This window comes from Perca fluviatilis, chromosome 6 (assembly GCF_010015445.1).
Source record: "Perca fluviatilis chromosome 6, GENO_Pfluv_1.0, whole genome shotgun sequence".
In the NCBI taxonomy this organism is placed as follows: domain Eukaryota; kingdom Metazoa; phylum Chordata; class Actinopteri; order Perciformes; family Percidae; genus Perca; species Perca fluviatilis.
In genome coordinates, this window is record NC_053117.1 from 6,497,213 (window position 1) to 6,522,932 (window position 25,720).

Genomic DNA, 25,720 nt, shown 5'->3' on the forward strand with positions numbered 1-25,720 from the left:
ATAGAATAGACGAAAAAAAACACTTGGTGAAAAGCTTTATTTGAAAAGAGATCAAAGACTAAAAAAACAACAGATTATTTTACTCTTGAACCATTGCATTTCACTCAGCTCGGTGCGATAACAATAATAATGCTGCATTAATAATGTAGCCTATTGATCTCTTGTGGAACATTTTCTCTGCCCGCAGAGGGAGATCAGAGCAGGTTTGGAGCTGATGCCTTGCTCACTGGATGAAGAACCAGACCCTGCAGTCTAACAATGGGCTCTTTAACAGCCAGCCTGCTCTCCAGCCAAGCCAGCCCCGTTATAAAAACCCCTCTGGGTGACTCAGGTCAGACCACAGGCGAATATAGCCCTTTTTGGTGGTGCTACACCCCTAAACTTCATTTTAAAAAATGTCTGCTTTTACATAATAAGTATCCAACAAAAAATCCTTTCTAGTTACATTATTCAGTGTTTGCTCTATCACAATGCAACAAAGTCATGTTGAAATGCACAGTAAATGCAGTAGAATAACGTTTTTTTTTTTTTTTAAATATTATTAAAAAGGTGCCAGGGTGTGAAGCTCTGATCCTAGAATCGCCCCTGGGTCAGACCCCAGGTTGGGAAGCAGTTTGCCAAAACAGACCTTCACTTTCCACACAATGAAACGGTTACTAATCAAGCAGTGTAATGGCTGCTGGGGGCCCCTGTCTGCGCCGGGGCCCTTGTTCCGAGAGGCTAATGGGCGGAGACCTGTTTGTGTGCCTTTTTTGAAATCCTCCCAGGTCCCTGCTGTGATGCGTACTGCAGGAGTTGGCTGGGGGGCGCACACACGCTGCAGTTGCAGCGCCACACACACACACACACACACACACACACACACACACACACACACACACACACACATCAATTCCAGTGGAGACTGGCACAGAAACGCAGCGCCACGACCACTCCGGCAGCCTATGTCTGAAACTTGTGCGCAGAGAGGCGGATAGAATGACCTAGCTCGTCCCAGATAGTGGATTAAATTCACGCTTGTTTTTTCTTTTTTTTCCCCTTTTTCTCCTCCTCCTCCTCCTCCTCCTCCTCCTCTGGTTTCGTGTTACAAAGCCTTGGGAGGGAGTTGCGCGGAGAGCCAGTTCCTCTGTGTTACAAACTGAATGACAGGATCATATGGCTGGATTTGCCTTATAGTCCAACCATTAAAAAACAGAAAAGATAAAGGAAATAAAAAAGAAATTTAAAAAAAAAAGAGAGAAGAGAGAAGGCGCGGGCGAATTCATCTTAAATTGATGAGGATGTGGAATAATTCATAAGTCAAATTCAAAAAACAAAATCCGAGGTAACGGAGAAAGAAGAGAGGGAGGGAGAAAAGGATACGGGATCTGGCGTCAGAGAAAGACTGGGAGACGGAGAGGAAAGCGCAGGACGCGTTGCCTGTAATCACCACCACCATCACCGTAATAATAAGGTAAGTTTATAGCCGTTATTTGTCGTAATGGTGGGTGCAGTGCTGCGAGGACGCCTTGGATGAAAAGTAGACGGAGGAAGCAGAGGTGGAAGCGAAGACATCCCGATCCGGAGTCTCCGGATCTCCAACTGTTGCCATGAAGCCAGCTTTTTCTTGGAAATAGGACGCGGCCAGATACGATGCGATGTCTAAACGGCTCCTTTAGGTGTTGTAGGTTGTCTTTTCAGGGGCTCAATGTGATGCAACTTTATCTCCATTACGCGCAGTGTAAACACAGCGCACTGCGGTCAGGAGCAGTTGGAAGGGAATCAACTCCGGGCTTCATGCTGTAGTCTGTGTAGCTACAGTAACACTGCTCCATAATCACAGCCCAGTAATGGAACTTTAACGTGTAATACGTAGCCCACAATATCACACTTATGATATATTGTCCTGTAACATGCCATGGTTGGATCTGTGCACCATTTAAAGGAGGAAATAATTTGATATTTTATTATTTGCCTGTAATATTTCCATGTCTGGAGTGTCTGTGGTGCTCTATAATGAACTTTTAGGAACCTTTCTGAGCTTGATAGTGTTCTGCTTCTTCTATTGCATCAATATAATATTTCATTAATATCCCTAACTCATAGGCTGTAGTTTGTGACTTGTGTTGGCTGCCGGAAGAGAGACTTTTAGAGTTAATAGAGATGTTGTGGCGAATACAAAGGATTCTGCGCTCACATACTGTAAGATGCATGCCTTTAGAGTTGTAGAGCATCTTACTGAAAACGTAGCCTGTTGAGAGATTTTACAGTAATACTTCATTTTCACATATAGTTAGATATAGGCTATGACAGCCCTTCATCCACTTCCCATGCCATGGTAATGAGTCCCTCCAGTTGCTGCCTCTATTTCCCGCTTGCTCAGCTGACACTCAGACATGAAGCTCTTATGGTGACAATAATCCACTGACTTGACATATTACTACTTTGGAGTACTTTTCCTCCTTCCCCTTCTGATTTATTTTGCCTTAATGAAGTATTGGCTTCAGTTGAGTGATTATTAGTAATTACTGAGGAGGAGGAGGAGGAGGAGGAGGAGAAGGGCAGGCGTCCACACTGGATGGAGGATTTGTGTAAAAAGGTGGTGGTTTAGGAGGACAAGTGGGGGCGTCTGCCTGGTTTTCCTGGTCTTTTTTTTATTTTATTTTTTTATTTTTTACAAGCAGGATGGTGCCCCTGCCAGTTAACTCCCAGACTGTACAGGGGGAGTATGGCCTTTCAAAATAAAGACAGTAAGGGTTGTGGGAGAAGTAAGTGGAGTCATGTTATTGCCATGTGGGATGGAGGATGACTTTATATGAGCGTTATTGCGCTTCAGGATCCACTTTCGGCTTTTAATATGTGGGTAATTTGCTCATGAAGTTTGTCAAAGGATTTCTTTTTCATAAGGTTGGCGAGGGTTTGGATGTGTTTGTGTATGTCACTGTGTCATTTGCAAAGATTAATGAAAGTAATATACTTGAGCCGCAAGTTGACATTTGCAGTGTAGAGAGATGTAGCGGTGGATAATCCAAGCAGAATTCACTTTGCTCACCTTTTAATTTGTAAAATGAAGTTCACGGACCTTTAAGAGTAGACATAACCCTTGATATAAATACGCAGAGATGATTACACAAGACTGGTAGTCTAGATTGGTTGTTGATGCATTCTTCCTGACATCTGCATTATTCTCAGTTAGAAAAAAAGCCTTGAAAATCCAGTTTTATCCAGGGCAGTTGCAACAAAGACACACACGCGCCCACACACACACACACACACACACACACACACACACACGCACACGCGCGCACACATGCACGCACGCCGCAGCCCTCTGGCCCCAGATGTTAATGCCTCCATTGAAAGAGCCACAGGACTCCTGCCGACTCGATCTCTTCATTGTCAGACAGACAATGGACTCCACATCCTGACGGCCAGCCTCGTTCCCATCTTCCCTCACACACTCCTCATGCTCCTCACACACACGCACACAATTAAACAGCACACAGCCATGCAGACAAAGGGCCGCACGCATTCATACATACGCGCAAACAGGCATGCTTTTACAGTCAGATTCAGGCACACTACACACTTTCACTTAGTGGCTTTTTAATATTCTACTGTGGCGTTTGAGTACAAGTTAGACAAAGTGCGGAATTTCGTGCAACTTGTGTCTGTTATTTATGTGTGCTCACGTCCCCTCTGGGTGTCGCGTTGTGGCCTACATGTGTCCCTGCTGTCGTCCACTTCACAACAGGCCCGGGCTGCAGCAAACGATGACTTTCCTAAAAGACTAATCAGCAATTCATTCATTCACATGATGAATCAATTATATTAATCAACCAATCAATTCAATATCAGTTGTGTCAGTCTTGTGTTTGCCAACCTTTGTGCATGTGTGACACAAACAGTGTTTTGACACAAGGGTCAACATTGCATCATAGCCGTCACATCGTCACAGGACCAGATGTCTCCTCCGTGTGCTTATGTGTGTGTGTGTGTGTGTGTATGTGTGTGTGTTTAATTGTCATCTCTGTGTCACATGCATCACATCAATGCAACGGATACTGTAGCCCACATGGCGAGCAGCTGAATGCACAGTAAACTCCCGTTATAACGCAATGGTTTCTGATAATGCAACACAAAAGCTTTGCATTTAGGAACACACACACACACACACACACACAGACCTTTCACTCTGTGTTCATGGTGTTGTGAGAGCGTATGGCTGTGAGTATGCTAACAATAATGTATTTCTGATGGTGAGAGAGGCTTTTTTTCGTGTGTGTGTGTGTGTGTGTGTGTTGAAATGTGTGTTTAAATGTGAGTTTATATGTATGTTTGTGATGAACAGAGATATGGTTCATGGCAGGCCAGATGCAAGGTCTGGAGAGCAGAAGCAGATGGGTCGTGTGTGTGTGTGTGTGTGTGTGTGTGTGTGTGTGTCTGTGTGTGTGTGTGTGTGTGTGTGTGTGTGTGTGTGTGTGTGTGTGTGTGTGTGTGGAGAAAAACAGCGGGAGGCGGGGCTGGACAGGCTGATGTTTAGAGAAGAAGGAAGGGAAGAGGCTTGTTTACAAGACCTTCATGGTAAATGGGCTTTGGCAGGGTGCAGGGTCAATGTGATACAAACCTTATGTTTTCATGCTTTCTGTGCGTATGTGCCTGCATTATATATAGATATTAGTTCATGGTTCATATTAGCTATAGAGACGAGGTAATACGTGTGTGTGTGTGTGTGTGTGTGTGTGTTGAATGAAGGTGTGATATGTGCACAGCTGTGGAATAAAAATGACACAGTGACACCGGGACGTGAAGTCTGTCTCGCGTCACACTCGCACACAACGGCCATTAAGGATTGTTACACGTTATATTGTAATTACCATAATCACGGTTGATGAGAAAACTAGGGGCTTCATTTTAGTTTTCGTTTTTTTTTCTTCTTCAAATTAGAACAGAAAAACCATGAACCTTGTTGCTTCCTCTAACTAGGATTGTTGCTTCTTGTCCTTCCTCCCTAACCTCCTGTGATGTGCCCTTTTTTTTCCTCCTTGCCTTTCCTGCAGGGGATACAGTAAATGTGTCGGAAGGCCGCTTTTTCTGTGGTTGTGTCATTGACCTTTTTTCCCCTTCCGCCATCTGCTATTTAAAAAAAAAAACAGCGTTGCGTCTTCTACGAGAACAGCACCGTCTACTTCTTCTGTGCCCTAAAGCAATCATTCTTTGTGCTCTAAATCAATCCAGGAAGGAATTCTGCAGTGGCCAATAAGATAGCCCAACATGCTGCGATTTAACAAAACCCAAGACCGTTAAACCTACATTGTGTCATTTTTTGAGTTGATTCTTAGCAAAAATAAAAAACATTGTTCTTTCACAAATATGTGCTCATTCATGTGTAATCACTTCCACCAACTAATCAAAGTATTCTCGTAAGCGTAGAATCTGACATTCAGAATCATTCAGAATACATACGAGCGAGTCGCTCGAATGACGGCAGCCATGTTGCGCCTCCATCTTTAAAATACAATACGCCTTTTCGCGCTTTTACACTCTGTGGCACCGTGACGAATGCCAGGGGGGAGATTCCTCGCCAGGGAAGCGAAAAAGAGAATTAAAACGACAACGCGACAGGCAACGCAAACAAGACCAAAGTTAATATTGGAGTGGCTGGAACAGCTGCGATGGAGAGAGCTAATTTCGGGTTCGGCCACCGTAGGAGGAAGGGCTAGAAAGTAATATTCAGTTGGTTGTCATATACAATTTCACCGCTAGATGGGAGAAATTCTTACACAATGTAGCTTTAAGAAACACTTTCAGCAATTTGACAGTACGTGGAGAAACGCTGCAAGTACATGACACAAAGAAAGGGAGTGACGTCACGTTTGAAGTTCCTGGGGGAAACGACCTGATTGGTTGAAGTTTACATCCTGCCAATGATATTGGTGAAGTAAACCAACAATGTTTGTTTTAGATTTAACAATCGGATTCCATGATCCTGATATTATTGGAGATTTTAGTCCCACACCTAACATTGACTTTTTTGCCAATTCCTTACATCTTCATCTTCCCCCCCCCCCGAGAAACATGCGATATGTATTGCTGTGTCTAACTGCAAACAGTACGTGCTATAGAGCAATTGTCTAGCGGTCGTCACACAAAAAAAATCAACATGCTGAAACATTTTGCACTAAAGAAATGATACACTAGGCGCATCAAAGAGCATCTATCAAAAGGATATGAAATGTTACAGCTAATTAAACCTCACAATGAGAAAGTAAAATGTTTTTCCAGTGATTAAATACTGTGAGTAGCACCTCCATTCCATTTGTGCACTGCACTGTGACACAATAGTGTCAGCCGCACACTCAAAAATCTCTCTTTTTTAGTATGCATAATAGACTTTAAATAATATTTTGTCACATTCTACGCGCTAAAAACCTGCTCAGACTCGTACATGTATGTAATTACGACACAGTTTAGGACTTGCGGCGTTTCTGTATCTGAACGGGTGTTTCTTTATGCTTCCCGTGAGCGGTGAAATTTCCCAATTTGCATGTGTTATATTTCTGTACAGCATTTTTTTTTTCTAAAGGCGACATATGTATTATCAAAGCGTTGCTGACGTTTGATGATGTTTCCTCATTTGCTCGTGTCTTTTTTTATTTGCAGTGCCTTGAGAACTTCCTGCTCCTCCTGGCCCAATCGTTTACAGGAATGTTTGTAATGTCTTAAAGTCGATGCGGCTACAATTTATTGATGTTAAAAGGCACTATTAATATAGAAGACAAACAAGCGCGCCCGCACACACACAACACACACACACACACACACACACACATTACACAACCTCCAGCCCCCTCTCAGTGGCTTTAAGGTCTGCTGAGAAGTTTCCATCAGGCAGTGAAGATGGATCCAGAGGGTCTTGGCAGCAGCTGTGATTGCAGTTGTTTCGGAGACGAGGAGCTTTTGCTCCTCTGCAACTTAGCCCTTCCCTTTGAGCTCTTCCTCACTCTCTTTCTCTCTCTCTCTCTCTCTCTCTCTCTCTCTCTTTCATCCTATGTCTCCCTCACCCACTTACGCAGACATATTGTCTCCCTCTTCCCCTCTCTCACTCGTTTCGGCTCAATCCGAGCGGCGTAATGAGGTCATTTTCGCATTGCCAAAGTGTAAGCACTACCACTTATATAGCTCAACATTAATTGAACCGACAAGTGCATATTCAGCCCATTGTGAATGAAAACTATGCTCGGATTGAGGAAAAGTCGCACAATCCTTTTTGGTGGCTCTAATAGTAGTGCCAGTACTCTGAAAGCCTCGGAAGCAGCCCTGAGCCTTCTCTTGAAATCACTTCACTTTAATTAAATGAAGTCGTACTGGGCAACATTGTCGTAAAAGAAACATTATTGCCAAAGAAAAGCAATATACTTTCAGAATATAGAACACAAGGCAGTAATAAGTATTCGTCACCCTCTATGAGCGATGCAGCCTTTGGAGCAATTGATCAATAAATAAATAATCCCCGAGGGAGGAAAAGGGTTTCCAGGAAAGTCAGCTGGTGGAAAATCCAATATGGTGCATAGTGACGTTCCTCGAGGCAAATCTGTACAGCAAGTGCAACTAGGGCTGGGTATCGTTCAAAGATTTTCAACAGCCGTCGCGGTAGCGGCTCCGGTACCGTGACTTGGATACCGGTTCCTGAACGATACTTTTTTCGCACCAATTTGACCAATTTTCTCAACAAGAAATGACAACGCTATGGTACAGCTCCCCACCTTTTCACCTATGTGACGCACACTGTGGTCAAGCCTCTCAAAATACAACACACACACACACACACACGTGAGCCCCGTCTCTGTGCATAACGTAGAGTTTTTCCTGCATGCCTCGACGACGTGTAACACTAGACAGCCAATCACCAGCATTATCAGGTCTCGGCACAAGCATGCTGCATGCTTATTGGCTCACCGCTGACGCTGATGAGATTGAGGTATTGAAATTTGGTTTTGAATGACAAGGTATCTTTCGATTCCTAATACCATGGAGGCAATTCAGTCGGTGCCTAAAAAGTATGGAAGTACCCAGCCCTAGATAAAACTGGAGGCGCCAAATCTGTTCACTCTCGAAATGTGGAAGTTGTGTTTACCCCACCCCACCATGCACCCCCCCCCCCGCCCCCCCGGGCAGATGAATGACATTTGAAAATTGTCATATTGCGGTGGTGAGAAGCATCAGACAAATCTAATTACTGTTGTCTGAAACAAATAAATCAACAGATGGGGAGTAACTCGTAGCCCGCCATGACATAAAGGTCTGTGCTTTTCTTCTGCACAACAAACTCTCTGTGTGCCTTTAGTGGACTCTGGAGGTCCTCAGCAGAGGCTTGGAGGGGATGGTCTGGGTGGCTCGTGTCCTCTGCATTATTTATGAGTGGTAGAACGGAGGTGGAGGAGAGTCCTGACCCGCTTGTTTGTAACTAGCTGACCACTATTGGCCATCTGCTCTCTGCCAGCCCCTCTCTCTCTCTCTCTCTCTCTCTCTCTCTCTCTCTCTCTCCCTACTATCTATCTCTATGTTGCTCTGCTCTCTGTGGATGCATCTATCAATAACTGAGTTTCCATCCAAGTTTTTATGTAAATTAGGACACAGTTAGAGAGGTTAAATGGATTTGTCTTGCTTACTTGTGATTGAGCTGGGCTCAGTAAAAACCACGTCATAAAAAAGTGATGACAATTGAAGCGCTTTAATAAATATTTGACAGCGATCAATTGTAAAGGTGCTGGTTCAGGGTTTTTTTTTCTGTTTCCAATATTATTGTTAAAGCTGCAGTAGGTAACTTTTATAAAAAAAATTCAAAAATGTTTGTGTCATATTTGTTGAAACTGCCACTATATCCTGACTGTAGCACATGAGACAGATAATCTGTGAAAAAAATGACATTCCTCTTCCGCCTGCTAGTGCTCCGAACGGCATTTGCAAGATTCCACCGCATCTGAAGGAAAACAGCCAATCAGAGCCGAGCAGTGTCAATCACTGGCTGGCAACTCCGATCAAACCGTCAACACTAGGCAGCGCTGATCAAATAAGAATCAAGATTTTACTTTTACTGCATCCCCTGTGTCTCGCCTCAAATGTTTTCAGAAACATATTTTAATGTACTATTCAATGCCAATTGAACGTGGAGATACGGACCCTACGGCGTAGCCTGACGCGCACCTCTCAAAAAATTTAACTACACGTTGCTGCGAGCAACAACTGTGATTGGTCCGCTTGGCCGTGGCTTGGTAGCATCGCTTGGTAACGCACAAGTACATATAAACTTCAGGCCACTTACGTAGGCTAAAGCGAAAGCTCTTCGTGGAGCCTCCGCAGTAGCATGAGTTGTAAAATGAGAACGTTTGTGACCCCGGTCGCCATGTTGAAAACAGTCAGGCCAAAACTAAGCCCCGCCTAGTGGACGACCGGCCAATCAACCGAACCTTTCATTGAAGGAATAGCTCAAATGTTATGAAGCTAAAGTGAGGAAACACGTTGCTAAGATAGTGCTAGTGCTAAGCTAAGGACTTGAGAGTGGTATCAGTCTTCTCATCTAACTCTCGACACAAAAGCGAATAAGCTTATTTCCCAGAACTATTATTTCTTTAACGAATGTCAATATCATCTCTTCCTTCCTGCTAAATCATTGAAGTTTCAGTATCGACATGGTATGCAGCAGTATCCATCCATTTATGCGATGTTTTTTCTTTTTCTTTTTTATCGTCTAACCAAGTCAAAGACAGACTCAGGGAGAGAAACCATCATATTTGATACTTGGTCCAGTAACGTCCTCTTCAGCTACCAGCTGGACTCATCTTTTCATCCGGTTTCATCCGGTTTCCTGGGTCTGTCCGTGGCCTGGCTGTAGTTGAAATTCTAAAGCTGGATTGCGAAGAGATGTTAATATGCTCGGCCAAAAACCTTGTCAGCGAGCCAACTGTGTTTTGGGGGGCGCCGCGTGGGGTATTTAGTGTGTTTTCTGAGGCCCCCGATGTGCCTGTTCGACGGCTGCGTGTTGTTTTGTTAGTCCAGACTCAGCAGATGTTTTCGGGCTCAGTCGTCTGCTCTGTGTTTGGTGAACAGAGCGCTGTCGGAATTGTTCTCTTTTTTTGTTACTCTGGTTTTGGTGACACGTCAAAGCTGTTTGGACCCAGTGTGAATGCAAAGGTTCCTATTGTTTACTGTCAGCGGCAACATCGTGAGTTTACTGTCAGCGGCAACATCGTGTGTGTGTGTGTGTGTGTGTGTGTGTATATGCCTATGCATATTCAGCACTTGCTCCTTGCTTTTTCCATGCATTCTTTTCCTGCGTATGGTATGCAAATGTGTACGAGCTACCAGCAAAAGATAACAGTAAAATAGTGTATCATGGACTGCATGTCTAATGTGTGTGTTTGTGTGTGAATAAATGATGCAGATGCAGTGGGCAGTAGGGGGTGTGTTTAGAAAAGTAGGCCCCCGTGCTAACCAGAGCATGGTAGTTTGTTTTTATGACAGCCTATTTTTTTTTTTTTTTTTTTGGGCATTGTTCTGGTCCGATAGAGCTCGCCCTCCCTACCGTGGGACTGGCCGTTAGGGGGCAGGAAGTGCCGGGAGCGCGCAGCTTGAGCGAGCACACACACACACACACACGTACACACACTGTATTGCAGACTCTGGCACACACAGCCCCTCCCAAGCAATCGCCGCACACTCGCACATAAAGTTTTTGAAAGGACAATAAAAAGTTGCCCTGCGGCTCGCAGGCTGGTAAGCTGCAGCTTATCCAGGAAGGAGCTGCAGCCGGGCTAATGGCCTCTCTCCAGGGTAGGCACTACAGAGGGGCCCATCAGGCTTATCGGCAGCAGGAGGGGCCCTACATGGCTGCTCTCTTACAGCTCAGCTAGGGTGTGGGAGTAGCTTAGTTTTCCAAAGCTGTTGGGAGACAGCCTTGAAACTACTCTTGCTTATGTCTGTGCCTGCTGTGTTTGTGTAGAGTCATCCTGGCCTGTAGGGAAAAAAAAAAAATCTAAGTTAGTCGTTAGTCCCTCCTAAATGAAAACATAGACATAGATGCTTACCCAGTGTAGCACCTCTAATTGGAAATTCAAAGTTAACTTAGCGTTGCACTTCCTAATGGAAACTCGGCCCATCAAGTTTTAGGAAGTCTGTGCTACTCTTTATTGTTGAAAAAAATCAATGCTAGACCAGCGTGGCTTTTTACTACAAAGCGTGGACTTCTTTCTAGTACCATGGGGCCCGTTTGGCAAGCGTGAAGATGATGGGCGGACAATGCGTGAACACCGTTTCGTTGGAAACGGCTTCGTAAATAGACAGCATGATTTGTAGAAAACAGTTGGAAGTGCGACGAAGAGGAGTGAGACGCCTCATGGATGCTAGTGTAACGACTCCAGCGTGATCTGAGCCCATGAGTCGCTGCTCCTTTCTCTTCATCTTTAGCGAAACGGGATCTGATGCAGTGTTTACAGCAGCTGCTAACTCGACTGAGCCGAGCTAACATGTAATTGTTACTGTCGCCTCGTATGGAAGACTTGTTCGACAATCTTTTTTTGTTGCTTTGAATGAAAAGTAAATACAAGCTGTACAGCATCACGCCTAAATATCCCGAACCTGCTGTGTGTTTATGTTGACGGTGCCACCTCCCCACCTACTCGTCTGCTTTGCATTTTGCCCATGAAAGATGTGATGAGATTCTGACAACAAGAATACCACGTGCGATGATTACTCGATGTAAATGGTTGAGATCAGACTTTGATCCTGATACGGATGGCTTCTTCACGCCGGGTGGAAACAGTGCTACAGAGTCACTGTACTGTACTTTGCAGCAGAACGAGAGCCACAGGAGGTACACAAGTGATTGTAAAAAGTGAAGTGCTCAAGCAATATGGGAGTCAGAAGCCAGTCACAGTCAGGGTTACGGCATGGCTACGGAGCCTACGCATACAGCCACCGTGGCTACGCAGTTTATGCACGTTTGTGGTGTTGCGTGGTGGAGATATCATGAGGTGAAACCCCAGCGCTGAACTATTAATATCTGCGGTATCTGCAGTGGGACCCCCATTTAACCCCTTGCGCAGAGCATAAATCTTATTGATCCGCTTTCCCCGGGTCCGCTCCTACACACTTTTATGGAAACATCGCTGCTAGCTTAGCACAACGCTTGTTTATTACTCAGGTTTAACAGCTTATTGGCCTCGCTTCGAGTCCAGTGCTGGGCTCTCCTTTAAGCCCAGCTGTATCAGCAGCTGCAGCTATAATGGTCCTGTTGTTGAGGTGTTGGTCTGCTTTTTGTGTGCTGGGGAGGGGGTGAAAGAGAGATTGGGTGTGTTTTTTGCCCCCTCACCCACCCCTTTCCTGCTCCAGACTCACCTTTGACCCCAGCTGGCTGCACCTCCCCCCCACCCCCCCACTCCCCTCTAGCCGCTCTCTTCTAGTCCACTGCTCTGTGCATGATGTCTGACTGTCTGAATAGAGGGGATGGAAAGAGAAAATAAAAAAAAGGATGCTCAATGGGACGAGACCACAGTAATATGACAGAAAAGAGATAAAAGAGGCGTAAGACAGGGATTGGGAAGAATACAAAGGCTGGCGAGAGGAGAGAAAAGTGTACGGGTTGCCAGGTTTGGTCCACTCCTAGAGAGAGACAGAGATTGGAAAAGCGAGAAAAGAAGCCAGCCTGCCCCAGACATCAGCCCTGAGAAACCAAGATAAGAGTCGGCCAGCAGTCAACAATTACACCATCAATTTCCATCCTGGCTTTCACCTTCTTCTCTCACTCTCTCTTTCAATCTTTCTCATCTTTTGCTTCTCGGTACTCACTCTTATTCTCTTTTCTCCACCTTATTCCCCACTGCTGTGCTGCCAGTGTATTTCTGTAATAGACCTCTCCACATGTCCAGATGCAGCCTGTTACACACACACACACACACACACACACACACTGTAATATGCTCTGACACATACATACACATTGCGATGGATACTGCACACATTCATGCTTTCATGAATTAATGAAATTTACTCTTTAAGCACTGTACTTCAGTTCAGTTATGAGGCACTTGTACTTGAGTATTATAATGTTATGCTACTTCATCTATATACTTTTTTTACGAAATACTTTCGTATTTGTTTAATAATAAACTTCTATATTCTCCTATCCTTTCTGTTTTCAGTTAATATGAAACATTTTTTTCAGTGAGCAGACACAATTGTTGCTTACTACTTTTACTTGAGGAAAGCATCTGAATACTTCTTCTACTGCTCATACACAAACACACACACACACACACACACACACACACACACACACACACACACACACTCACTCACAGGCTCTCAAACAGACACACTAATAACATCAGAGAAATCTGGAAGGCCACAAGCATTTTCTCACACACTCACCTGTACTAACACATTTGCACGTTGAGTGCCAAATGTACACATTTGCTCGCGCAACTTCATAAGCCGCACACACACACACACACATTGTCTATCTTCTCTCTCACTCTTCCCCCCCTCCCCCTCCCACACACACACACACACACACACACACACACACACCAGTGGCATATGGAACAGTTTATCTCAAAGTGTTTTTTTTGTTCTTTTTTTTCATACCTATTAGGCAAAGTCTTTTTTAGGAACACCAGGGAGGAGAGAAAGGCAAACTCTTTATTATGATTTTTTCGCCCGAGGGTAGACACAAAGGCACGCACACACACACACACACACACACACACACACACACACACACACACACACACACACACACACACACACACACACACACACACCACATCCAAAAACTTTGAGTCCCATTGTGCTTCTACGTGGCAAAAATCAATAATAGTATTTTTTTAAAGCCTGAAAACTAATGGAAAGAGACAGTGAGGGAGTGAGAGAGGGATGCTGATGAACCACACACCACACCTACACACACACACACACGCACACTCACACTCACACACACACACACACACACTCATTTTCTCTGTCGATTATAGTCTTCTGTCCATAATAGATAGATAGATAGATAGATAGATAGATAGATAGATAGATAGATAGATAGATAGATAGATAGATAGATAGATAGATAGATAGATACAAATTGTAAAAGCGGTATAGTAAAGGGGGGAAAGCATGGGAAGTCGTGTCAAATTGAAGCGACTGAATAAAATCGCCTTCCCTTTTTAAAATTCATTGGCCGTCCGTCCTCCATCCCTCCGCCCCTCCATCCATCCAGTCCTCTCATATCTCTGCGGCTGAACAGCTCTGATTTGTGTACCAGGATTAAATTCCTCAAATTTGTCTTTTCACTCCCTGTGGGAGAGGACCGTGCTTTTTAATTAATTGATTTTGAAATGAAGTTAGCTGCTGTGTGTGTGTGTGTGTGTGTGTGTGTGTGTGTGTGTGTGTGTGTGTGTGTGTGTGTGTGTGTGTGTGTGTGTGCGCGCACATGGCTGTGTGTCTGCGTGGTGTGTGGTTGTGGCGAAGTGTGTCTTTCTCTCTCTCCCCAACGCTTAGCTGGGTAGAAGAGGGGTGGGGTTGTGTGCTTTGCTGAGTGTGCGCCTGTACTGGAGTGTCTGCGCCTTTGCGATTATCTATAGGCAGAGAAGCTGAAGAAACAGATTGATGCTAAATCGAGTTTCAAGTGAATTTCATTCATATATCATTTTAAAAAGCAAACAGGTTTTGCACCAAAGTGCTTCTCAAAGACATATCGTATGTATACAAGCATGAAGACGTATAGGTGCACAGATGATAGAAATAACTGGTACCGATCAGTGTTGTAATGTAACAAAGTACAAATACTTCACTACTGTACTTAAGTAGAATTTTTAGGTATCTGTACTTTACTTCGTTATTTACATTTCTGGAAACTTTTACTTTTACTCCATTACATTTCCTAAATAAAATGTATACTTTTACTCCACTACATTTCCCCTAAGCATCTTAGTTACTCTTACTACAAAATAAAATCAGAAGAAATTTATTACACTGAAAAAAAGGAAGTTTGGCAAATCATTGCTCCTAAATTGTTAAGATAATGCACGCTCCATTGCAGTTGGTGACGTGATGCCTGTTTGTGTGCGACAAAAAAAAAAAAGAAAACATAGGCAAAAACTAAAGAAGAAGAGGAGGAAGCATAATGACTGATAGTGTCATGGAAGCACCTGGTGCAGGCTCTGCCACCATGGTAACAGACGATGACCATCCCGACGACAGTGGTGATGAAGATAATGTTACACACCTTTGGCCATAAAGTTCTTAATCAAAGTTTTTTTTAACTTTTACTTTTACTTTTAATACTTAAGTACATTTAATAAATGTACTTTTAATTAAGATAAAAATGAATTATGGATAGATATTATTTATGTAACATTGATTTATACCAGTGCTCTTTTTTCCCCAAATAAAAAGGTGTTTGTTAGACTATCCTGCCCCGAAAAAAACACTCCCATAGGTCGTTTTGTTCGAGCAGCAATTATGACTCATAGGAAGGTTTCTAGTGGCGGCGCCCTCTAGTGGTTTCCTGTCATTATCACCCGGGAGAGCGGGGTTCGAGTCCAGTTTGAAAATAAAAGTAAACTGCAAGTTTTTTTTTGAGCAAACCGAACTACGTCATGATTTACATCCCATCACATAACCGGAAGTTACAGTAAGTAACGTAACAGATTTTTACCCAAACCGCAATCTTATTCTAAACTTAACCAAGCAGTTTTTGCCTCCACGCATAACCTAAACTGCGATCAATTCACAAAATTAACGTGTTTAGAACCGCGAGCGTTACGCTCTGTCGTTTAGATACGAGGATGGAAAACGCTCCTGTGGGCCATGTGAGATAGTAGGAATAGTAGGAATTAAGAACCTATTTCGTCGTATGGTTTTGAGGACTTGTTAGTGTATCAATTACTGATTGAAATATGTATAAGCTAACCTGACATTTCTATATGACAGCATGCTTAAAATACATCGACTTCATAATGACACACCTTTCAATACATGCAGTGGTTAGCAGATAGTGCTGTAGGATTACTGGCGTTGTGAACAGATACAGAGTTGAGAAGCAGTGCTTAGCTGCTGTGATGAATGGTAATCAGAGGCAACATTCAATTCAATTCAATTTTATTTATAGTATCAAATCATAACAAAAGTTATCTCGAGACACTTTACAGATAGAGTAGGTCTAGACCACACTCTGTAATTTCCAAAACCCCAACAATTACAGTAATTCCATCAAGATCAAGCATAGCAGTGGCTATCGCGACAGTGGCAAGGAAAAACTCCCTTTTATGAAGAAACCTCGGCAGACCCAGACTCTTGGTAGGCGGTGTCTGACGGGCCGGTTGGGGGTGTGATGAACAGTGGCGTAATAGTCACATTAAAGGTCACAGTGACGTCGAAGGTTATCGTGGAAGTTCATGTCATAGCAGGGCACGTCGTGTCATACTGAGTAGTGCTGTCCCCCTATAACATCAGAAAAGGCTTCCCTTAGTGTAATGACATGCTTCTACATCTCTTCACCAAGCCACTTTACCTGCGTGATGCCGTCTTTTTACCCAACCTAAACCGACGTGCTGAACTACTGAGCCCCCCTGGTCCCACTTTGTCAAAAAAATTAATTATAACTATCTTGTGGCCACGAGATAGTATCTTGAGGCCACGAGATAGTATCTTGAGGCCACGAGATAGTATCTTGAGGCCTCAAGATAACTATCTTGAGACCACTGACGTTTTTGTCACTTTTTTTCCCAAGTTTTTTTGTCACTTTTTCCGATGTTTTTGTCACTTTCTTCTGTTCAACGTTCTATTATCAATTTTTCTTTACATGCTATAAAATTGAATAAAACACCCAAATTCAACGAAAGCAGTGACCTGATCATTTATTTAACTTGTGAAGAGCGTCGTAGGGAACCATGCTCTTTGTTTTCAAATTTGGTTGAAAGAAAGCCACATTTCTGATATAGAAACTTTTTGAAAATGGGTCAGATTTGACCCGAGGACAATCGTTAATAAGATGTATTTCGGAGCCGTTTTCAGGCTTTGTTAAACGTATAGTGAAATGTATCCAGCCCGTGCTCCAAAATGTGCAGAAAATGTCTAAATCTAAAACTGCAAAACCTATACAGAGTAAACGACATACGTGTTAGCTAACGGCGAAAGTCATTGTCAACACTTTATGGTTTGATGGTAATGGCCTACCACGGCCTTCACACTCCAATGCATTTCTTTTTTTGTGAACACATGCAGGGAGTGTCAATTAAAGGATCCGGTGTAACTTTGCACACGTTAAGCTAACCGTTGTAAATCAGTCCCTCCAGAAAAAACGCAATTATGCGATCGCATAATTCAATGCATAATCAGCCAAAGTCCGAATATTTATGCGTGGGCCGCATTTTTTCAAATACGCCGCACTTTTGCCGCATAAATTGCCGATTTCCGCGCAAAACATGCGGGGCTTGCATGATTTCATAATCCCCGCATTTTCGTTGCAAAAAAGTCACATATACAGAATCTTAGCAGAAAGTTGAAAAATGTTGGATTTACTTCACACAAGAGCAGCCATTTTCCCCTGTTGCCATGGGAACGTTATGAAGTGACGTAATTACGCGACGTGAACATCATCCAAAAGCAGGGTGTTGGTGGAATCACTTTTTTTCTCTTTTTCATCAAACCGCAGTTTTTGCAAGTTCCCGCAATTTCATCGCATAAAATTGCATAAATATCCCGCATCTTCCATCGCATTTTTTAAGAAAATGTGCCGCACAATCACAAAAAAACTCTTTTCTGGAAGGACAGATAGCACCTGGATGAATATCTTTCGTAATTCCCAGCCCATTCTGACTAAAATTATGTATGTTAATCTGCATTATAAAATTATATATCACTTTACAGTAATGTGAGTATGCCAGGTAACTTTTGGAAACATGTGTGTCTGTGTGTGCGGTTTGGAAGTATGTGTTGCCTTGGTGTGTGTGCATGCATATTTGTGTGTGTGTGTGTGGTGTGTGTGTGTGTGTGTGCGTGTGTGTGTTGACACTTTCTTTAATAATTATCAACGCATGTGAGGGTGTGAGCGCTCCGCTGTGCCCGGTGTGTTCATGTGTGTGAGTTGTCTCTTTTGCAGCTGCAGGGACACTCACTTTGTACACAGAGCTGCTATATTATGTATTATGTCTTGTATTACAGTATTTAGCGCACAAAACCGTCCCCCTCAAGAGCTGCGTTCGCCATCGCAGCACGCTGCCCCTGCGCTCGCAGCGCATGAGGGTTGCGTCGCTCATCAGCGGGTCACTGCTTATGCGTCACAGTGCTGGTGTTGGATCTGCTGTGTGCTGTCATGCCCACGTGTGTGTTCTTTTTCTGTTTGAGTGTGTGTTTCTGTCTGTTTCTTTGTGTCTGTGCCTTTGCCTTGTGCGTCTGAGTCTGTGCGGCTGTTTCTTTGTGTCTGCAGTGTGTAACCTGTGTGCATCTTTATCTCTTTGTGTCTGAATGTGTGTGTGAGGGTGTGCCTTTCTCTAAGTGCTTTGTGTCTGTATCTCCTTTAGTCTTATTAATTATATATGTGCGTATTGTGTGTCTGTAGGCTATTTGTGTATGTGTGTGTGTGTGTGTGTGTGTGTGTGTGTGTGTGTGTGTGTGTGTTCGCATTACCACAGCTGTATGACAGACAGAGCTCCTGCTAGACTTTATTAACAACATGTACTAGAGCCTCTGCTCAGTTTGTCTAAGCTGGAAGATTAAGATGTGCGCATTCACACACAGACACACACTGACAAGAGTGACTCACAAAGGCACCAGGGGTTTGGCAAAGAGAGGGGAGAATGTGTGTGTGTGTGGGGGGGTGGCGAGCTTTACAAAATCAACAAACACATGCACTGTAGCATTCTGACACATTCATCACTGCGTTCTCACATATTCTTGTTCTGTCATACATACTGCGTCACACCTCCCACACACACACACACACACACACACACACACACACACACACACACACACACACACAGGCAGTTTGTAATTAGCATGAAAACATCAAATACTTGTAGTTATGATTTATGTGTGTCTCTTCTCCTGAGCTGTAGCACTCAGTATGATCCCTTACTCTCACACACACACACACACACACACACACACACACACACACACACACAAACCCTCAAACACCTGAGAAAGACATCAATGTGTATCTCTGTCACTGTGAGTGTGTTTGCTCCCTGGTGCAGTGGCAGCAGTTGGAGTGGGTCTATTGACTTATTGGTTCTAGCGCAGAGAACGTGGGATTGTTCAATTCCTCATCATCCATTTAAATGGAGGAACTGCACAGGTAGACACTATTCAGACCTGAGGGAGGAAAATACAGCCTAAAATGTGAAAGGAATTTTTCTCTCTGTGAGTGACATCATTCTCATGTTGAGCCTGGACATGGTTAGCCGAGCTTAGCACTAATTCAAATGTTGAATCTTATTTGTATGAAACAGAAATGTAGATACAACAGTTTCTTCAGGGAATTGCGTACTGGACCTATTTTCTTGGTTAACAACAGCCTGGTGCGATGACTGTGCCCAACAACCAAAAAGTCAAAGCCCAAAGTCTTTTTTGGGTTTGCCAGGTAACCATAATTTTCACCAAACCCTTAGAGTGCCCCTAAAGTAATACCGATACCATTAGTCTTATATTTGTTATGCCACCACCACTCCTCGTCCTCCCCACTAAAATGTTGAGTTCAAATTGTTAAAATATTATATAACTGTCCGTAACTGCTGCGGTAGTGGGCCAATTGCATTCAATCGAAAAATGCTTGCGGTGATCAGCTAAACCATACAAACTGTTATGGTAAAAAAAAATTTAAAGATCTGGGTACGAAGAGGATTGAATGCAGGTATCGTTTGACTGGAGAAGTTTTGATACCACTTGTTCCTGAGTTATTTCGCTAAAAGGTATCGAGTACTGTTGCCCAGCCCTACTGGCAACCGTCGCTATATCCAGAGATGCTGCACAAAAGTACCTGGTGGATGTATAAACGGGTGTTTGTCAAGAAATTGTTTCAGCATGTAACAAAAGGAAGCAAATAAGCATGGTTTTCCTTTTGAAATATTCCTTTAGAGTAATAGTTTTTATACATAATCCTTATTTGTTTCCTGTATGGATTAAACAGCATTGTTACTTAAGACAGAGCGAGGCTAGCTGTTTTCCCCTGCTTCCAGTCTTTATGATAAGCTACGCTAACCGTCTCCTGGCTGTAGCTTCATATTCAGTGCACAGACATGAAAGCGGTGTCAGTCTTTTCATCTCAGTCATTGGAACAAAAGCTAAAAAAGTGCATTTCCCAAAATGTCGCATTATTCGTTCAAAGAAAAGTGACTGAATAGAGACAGAGATACGGTGTGAGGCAGTTTAATCGACGCCAAGGGGAGAAAACGAGGAGGCAGAGAGACAGGCCAACAGTCACAGGGGAAAAGAGTGCAAGTCAAAAAGTGCCAGACAGAGCTGAGAGAGAGAAAAGAGAAAATGGAGGCTGAAATAAATGGATATGGTATGGAGAAAACTCATATAGAGCGAGTGGGAGCCGGAGTAGTGTCTGAGATGATGAGAGAGAATCAAAGAGAAAGTGAGATAGAGCGATGCAGACAAGAATAGGAAAGTGGCAAATACTGCAGATAGAAAAGACAGAGGCAGAGGGTGTGATTGTCGTCGTCAGCGGCTCTCTGACTTTTGCTCGTTGACCACAGGCCTCCTCTGCACTTCGTTTATTGTCAGACTTTATTTGATTTCTTTGTACCGCTGTCATTTTCCCCCCTCCCTGTTTGCCACCCAGACACCCTGCCGCTTTTGTTTTTCCATTGCAGCAACAAAATGGCCTAGTTCTTTCTTCTAACCTTGACTTAAAGAGCCAGGGAACACTATTTCGCTCTTTCTTTCTTATTAATGGCTGATGATCAAAGGGCCGTGGCTGTTTTTTTTCTCCAAAAGTTGTACTTCAGCGTCTGTTTACCTCAGCGACTTTTAACTTTTTAAACGAGTGAATTCTGGAACATGTTTTCATCTTTGAGTGTCTCATCACGTGTCCTCATTTTAAGGTAATGTGATAGAAAATAACGATAGATGTGTCTTGAATTTGAAGCATCCTTTTTAAACATACCAATATTTATTTGCATGCTGCCAGTGTGTCTAAACAGTCAGCCCACCGCTGAGTTTGGTTATGGCCAGATGTGGTGTCAATTTACCAGACTGAAGGCAATTTTTCCATCTCAAATTGACTGCTGAGCTTTTGATACAAGGGCTGACAGCATGTGTCAGCTACCAGTGAGCTTCGCATTTATTCGGAGGCAGGTTTGTTTATGCTGATGTTATTCAAAATGGTCTGCAATTAGTGACAGTTGATGGAAAGTTGAAAAAGCTTCCCAGTGACAAAGCTGCATGTGATGACAGTCTGTATGAATAAATTATGGGTTCTTAAAGCTGATCTTTATGTTTTGGTTAGAATAATATCAAGCGGATTTTAGAGTCTCCATGTGTGATTGTGATGTAGGTGAAGTAATGATTTTTCTCTGCAGCTTCAGGGCTGTCAGCCTGTAAAAGCCTGCAGTGAAACTCGCCCTAAGAAGCTGCTAACCCACCTTAAAGAATTTTTGTTTGTATAGTTTTCATTGGATGTCACAAGACAGCGTAAAAGCAGCTTCAGAGAGTTTTTCCACCCTGACAAGAATAAACCAAATCCAAGTTGTTCTTTCGCAATTCTTAGCTGTCAGATTTCTAAATCCAGACTATCTAGCTAAAGCGCTGTCAATCGGCAGCTTCAATTTGATGATATCAACCTTCAAAGGTGCCATATTGTAAAACGTGAGATTAGATGTCTTTATAAAAAATTATAAAGCAGTTCAAGGTGCTACATAAATACAGTGAAAGAATCAAAAGACTCAATCCAAAGAACCAAATCCAAACAGCCCTAATTCTGAAACTGTGCCCTTTAAAACGAGCTGTCGGGACTTCCGTACAGTTGTGATGTCACAAATGTACTATATATAGGTAGAAGGTGCAGCTACAGTGCTGCTACATTCATTCCCCGGCTGCAATGATGGTGCAGAGACTCCGAGAGCGCAGATGACGAAGACCCGGGAAACGCTGACCAATCATAGCAGACTGGGCTTTTCCGGTAGGGGGGGCTTAAAGAGACAGGTGCTAAAATGGAGCGTTTCAGACAGAGGGTGAATACAGGTATATTCAAACAGAAAGTATGAGAAAAATAATGTTTTTTTTAAACACTGTAGCATTTAAACATGTCGTAGTAGAAAGCCAAAATAAAAGTATAGACCTGAAAATGAGCTTAATATGGGACCTTTAAAAATCCAAATCAAACTCCCTCTCCAATCGATAACCCTTCCCTTTCCCACTACTTAAAAAGAGGACATTTATCCTCACATCATTACAAGGGGAGAATTCTACCCATATCAAACAGCCAGCAACAGCATTTAACAGGTAGCATTAGACTTTAACACGGTTTCTCACTGTCCATTACCACGCCATTGATTCCAGTTAGACTCACATTGGAAATGGATGAAATGTAAGTGAGGCTGTTTGAGTGGAGAGTTTCATCTCGTCTCCACCAGTCCTGACAGCATAAAGCACATGGAGCGATTGGCTACTGGCCCGCTGTGATCTCATGACGAGTTGATGTGATCCATGTTGGTCATGGTGTCTTGGCTGCCAGTTGTTTACCATTTAGTGAGCCCGCACAACAGTGAGATGAATGTTAATGCCTGGCGTCTCATCACTTGTGTTCATTGAATTTGCATCTATGTATGCGAGTAGGGATGTAACAATGCATCGTGAATCGGTTAAAAGTGTACATAAATGTGTAAAGATTACATTGAGTTGAGATAAAAAATGAACGGATGCAATACTTTATGCCCTAGGCCTAGACGTCACTACATGCTCTTAGTTCATTTATTTGAAGAGATCATTTTTTCTTTCATTTATTTAGTTATTTTGATGTGGGACCTAATTCTTCTTGTTATTACTTAAGATAAAATATAATTTCAGTTGCGCTTTTGATAAGAGCACACATCTGTTGTTTGGTACAGTTTATATAAATGAAGAACTCATTTTCAGTCATTTATCTGCAGCTCATTTCTGAGAAAATCGTATTGTGAACTTAAAATCATGAAGTCTATCGTTACATCACTACATGCAATCATATGGTACCAAATGCACCGTCAGGATTACTACTTAATTTCGTTGTACAGTGTTGTGCAATGACAATAAAGGAATTAGTCTCCCTTAAGCACATGAGGACACTTCAGTTCTTTTTTCCTGTGGGAATGCATCCAAATATTGACCCACACTGTGGAAATAGTGTTTTTGGGATGTCCCAGGGCTTCAGAGGTCTAAACTGTATTAACTCATACCAACAACCCACTGTGCTCAAACTCAGCTGGCAGCGCTTGTGTTTGCACCAATCCCTGTCTTTGACATCTCTCCACTCCACGGCATCCAAAAGAAGCACAAAGACCATAAAACAGCTTCGTTCAGCTGGAAAAAGAAATTGCTTTTTAACCAAATGTTAAATGCAGCCCAACCAGAGCGAACGGTGACATTCGCCAGCTGTTCTGCATTTACTGAGCAAGACGATCCGCCGAGGTTGAAACGTGTCACATGTTCCGCTACTGAGCAGAGGATCGGCCATGGCTCCTTATGTATCTTCTCGCAGAACGTACATCATGTTTTACATCACGCGTTGCATACAACAGGAAAGACTTTGTCTCATGGTGGGATTGATACATGTGATAATCTGCCACGCCCTTTGCTAAATGATATATTATATTATATAGTCAGCTTTTGTTTGTTTGTTTTACTTCAGCTTTGCTATAGTAAACACTCAGCGTTATGTAATTCATTCCTGTGAAGGATCCTCTGGAAGGAGCAGCATCAAGGGATGTCCTGTATTTGGCAGCAGCAACAGCAGTTTGTTTGGAATAACTAAGAAGAAGATGCATCTTGTCTAGCATGACAGTGACAGCCACTGGGGCTTGAAAAGGAAAAGACTGCCACCTACAGAAGCCGAAACTTCAACAGAACGTCCAAGCAAAAAAATACCATAGGATCCCACATTAGCACTACTTTGAAAAAAACACATTCATTTCAACGAGAACACTGTTTTGGCATAGCAGGGGTTCTGGACGCAGAGGGTTGCCCGGCAAAAAAACAACAAAACAAATTATGATCCTGGCTCTACCAGACTGTCGAGGTGAAGAGGGAGCTTAACTCTTGATTTACAGGTCGATTTATGTTCCCGACTCATGCTCGTGAGGTTTGTGTAGAGACAGAAAGATTGCTGACTATAACTCCTGAAAGCTGCTTTCATGTTCTGGGAGTCCCCAATAAGTGGCAGACATAGTCCAAAGCAAATGCTTTTGGTTGTTTTCAGATGCGGTTTAAGATACATGGAGGTGTTGTATTCAAGTCACACATTTTAAGGTGCAAATGGATGGATGGTCCATGTGGACCCTCGCAGACATTACCAGATGTGTCACTTAAACGTATTCATCACTCGGAGCATTAAGTCCACAGGGATGTGGGAAGTATAAACTGGGCTTTACGGGACAGGGTGTTGAGCAGAGGGTGACACGGGAATCAACTGTCGCTCCCGTCATATCCCGAGACCGAGTCAAGACCGAGTCCGAATGACAGACAGTCAAGACCAAGAATCCTCTTCAAGAACACTTTTTTTTTTCTGAACCAGCGCGCTTCAAGGGTTTTGTTTTGAAGGAGGAAGTTACTTTAGGATAAAACGTATGTATTGCTGCACTCGGTCGACACCAACTGGAATGGCCAAGTCCGGGACAAGTCCAAGTTCAAAATACCAACGGAGTCCAAGACAATTCCGAGACAGTAGAAAAAAACTGCAGCACTGGAAGTTCGGGCATCTGATTAGGATTCCGGGCACGTCAATCTGTTGAGACCACAGGGCAAATCCAGAACATAATGAAGAGACGATATAACCCATATGGCATGGGAACGCCTAAGGATCCACCAGAAAGAACTGGAGGACAAAGTTAGGAAGGGACACTTTGCTTTGCCTGCAGCCGCCATGACCTGGACCTGGATACGCAGCGGAAAATGGATGGATGCAATCTCATTCGGCAATGCCCTGCGTGAGAATAGCGAAACCCTGTCACATGGCATTCTCAACCCTTGCGCAGTGTTTTGAGGTTAGATCAAACCTTTCTTGATCATATTTCGTGCATCCACTAATGCCTGTAGCGGCGCACCAAAACACAGCCACCTGTGATGTTATAACAGAGCGCTGTTTTCGCTCTGAACGCCTGCTTGCAAACAAATGAAAATCCGCCTGTCCTGATGCTCTTACCCGGAGTTTCTTGCTCAAAGGTCAGCATGTCAGCACGCCGAGCGACTGTACCGCAGCGATCCCAGGCGAGTTTCATCATAAGCCATGCAGAGCACAGCTACAGTAACCGTCTCACGGAGAGCAAACATCACACACACACACACGTACAAACTTGCAAATTAGCAGACATACACTTTTTTTAGCCTTTGATGCCGATTTGAGCTCCCTTCTCTTCCTCCGACTCCCTCACACACCTGTCCTCCTCCCTTAGGCATGTCTTGTAGCGAGCCATCCCTCTCCTCTCCTGTCAGTGGAAACAAATGAGCCGGGGCATGTTTCTTAGTGTGTGTGTGTGTGTGTGTGTGT

At 43.4% G+C, this 25,720-nt stretch overlaps 1 protein-coding gene across 2 annotated transcripts in view; it reads left to right on the forward strand.

Moving 5' to 3' along the window:
* Positions 1-900: 900 nt before the first annotated feature.
* Positions 901-25,720, forward strand: part of sema4c (sema domain, immunoglobulin domain (Ig), transmembrane domain (TM) and short cytoplasmic domain, (semaphorin) 4C) — a 128,980-nt gene continuing 104,160 nt past the window's right edge. For both annotated transcript variants that reach the window (XM_039803237.1, XM_039803238.1), the window contains exon 1: positions 901-1,453. The gene's annotated coding sequence lies outside the window, so the exon portion shown is untranslated. The remainder of the gene's footprint in view (positions 1,454-25,720) is intronic.